The sequence below is a fragment of the Amblyomma mixtum genome, chromosome 10 (genome assembly GCF_055824585.1).
Source record: "Amblyomma mixtum isolate Tamu chromosome 10, ASM5582458v1, whole genome shotgun sequence".
Lineage (NCBI taxonomy): Eukaryota > Metazoa > Arthropoda > Arachnida > Ixodida > Ixodidae > Amblyomma > Amblyomma mixtum.
Genome location: NC_143021.1, coordinates 79,151,013 through 79,153,039, shown reverse-complemented (window position 1 = coordinate 79,153,039; position 2,027 = coordinate 79,151,013). Strand labels below are relative to the sequence as shown.

The window sequence follows — 2,027 nt, the reverse complement described above, 5'->3', positions numbered from 1 at the left end:
GAAGACAATTACAAAATTAGCTGTGGCTTAGCTCTGGTTAAGCCTGAGTGATTGCGAAAGCAATAGCTCCCTGGCTGCGCTTGGCTCTGCTGATGGTTGATGCAGCCATGGTATACACTGTAGGCCTGGCTTCGGGGTTAATGTTTCTGGCATGGCCCAAGTATATCTGTGGAAACGGCAATTCCTCGGCGTGGGTATCATACAGTATACTTATCGGCTTCTTCCCTTAGCCTGGTGCTATTGTCAAGGTAAAGTCCTCGTCATAGACCATTGTATGTTGATCCATAGTTAAAGCAATGGCATCTGCCACGGGATCACCAGCTTCTCCCTCCTCACAGTCCTCCAGCTCAAACTCATTGTCTTGAATTTCGTCAAACATCGAGTTCAACTTGGCCATATCAATGTTCACTTCGTAATGCTTATAGAGCGGTGAATCTTTAAGCACTTCTCTCCAGTGTAGTAGCTGCTCGCGAGAAACTTCATCGGATAGGTACGCAGTCTCGGCAAACAGTCTCCGCTTGATATTCACAAAGATTGACTGCTGATCGTCAACTTCTCTGGGTAGCTGTTTCAGCATATCATCAGTGTTTACCGGAACATTCACTATGGGCCTCTTGATGCCAAACGGTCCATTCTTCCAATTCATCAGCCTTAGGATTTCCATAAACGGTATGCGCGGAGAGAGTAACCGCTCGGCTACAGGGTTTAACCGTGGTAGTCCTGGCATACGCGGGTATTTGTAACCATTGGACACACTATACAATGGTTCTTCTCCTCGCATCGGCTACCCCTGCAGGTATTACACGCCACTGCACTGGCTAAAGTCTCTTCATCCCACTCTGGATAGGCCTTTCGTAAGGTAGGAAACATCAGTTCGCTTACCGATGAAAGTTTGTCCTTGTGCCACAGCCGCCCGCACACAGAACACTCGTGGCCGAAAGGATTGCTCGTGAAGCGTTTCTCAAACTCACGCATAGCAGACTCAAACTCGCTGACTCTCATCTCTTGTTCTTCCAGTCGTTGAGCCATAATGTCGCCGCCTCAGTTCACCACAACGTTCTGCTTCTTCTCTGCATACGTCTTTCTTCTTTTAGCAAGCCGTTCTTCTCTCCGGTCCGGTGGCTCTTCTACACGGCGCTTTCTTCTGTGGTAATTATATCACTCTGCACTACTCATAGACGATTCTTCGGCATTCAGAGAATCCATGAAACTACTCTCGCTCACTGAACTTGTAGAACGCCGCCGGGCTCGCCATTCTGCGGCATAGGCGCGTTGCTTAGCCAACCGCTCTTGCCTTTCTTCATCTGTCTTCTCGGCACGGCGCCGGAGTTTGCGCGCAGCACGTCGCTCCAGCCACGCCTTGTGCAACTCCTCAGACATGAATAAGCGGAGCGTGCCTGCGGCGCCCCGTTTATCCTCTCCTAGCGAGCGCCCTCACGCGGCGGGCCGAGGAGGCCGTCACGTGGTAGCCGCCGCGCCGGGCGAAGGAACGACTACGGCCGAACAGACGAGTTGGGGCCCCTGCTCTCCTCTGGTCGTGACGTCACGCTGTCACGTGGTCGTGCGCCGCAGCTGCGCCGGAGGGAAGGAACGACCTCCACTGACGGCAGAAAAGTGCTAGCAATATTGCTTTTGCAATAAAAATACGCAGTGCTTGCCTTCTGCAGTGCAAATGGTTCAACTGAGCGGGAGCATGAAATCCAAGATCTGAGTTCGCTGGGCTGCGACCGCATGGTACCCACCTTCGTCCACGTCACGAGGCGAGCAAGTAACGTCGGTGTACCACTCATCGTTTTTAATATCTTCGTCACTGACCTGATCACTACATACTACCATCTTTGCTTTTATTGCATGGATCCATAACTAGCCTTTGGCTAAGGATCCAGACAGTGATGTTATGTACTGTGCTGAAGAAATAACAATAAAAAGAATTGAATTGAATTGGATTGAAACTTGCCTACTATCATGTACATATATCATGTCCTCGCCACCTTTACTCTGAGGTTCAGTAAACTAGCGCTTACAGC

The 2,027-nt window shown here is 50.4% G+C and overlaps 1 pseudogene; it reads right to left on the bottom strand.

The window, feature by feature from the left end:
- Window positions 1-226: 226 nt before the first annotated feature.
- LOC149326245 (uncharacterized) lies at window positions 227-1,380 on the bottom strand (annotated as a pseudogene).
- Window positions 1,381-2,027: the final 647 nt, after the last annotated feature.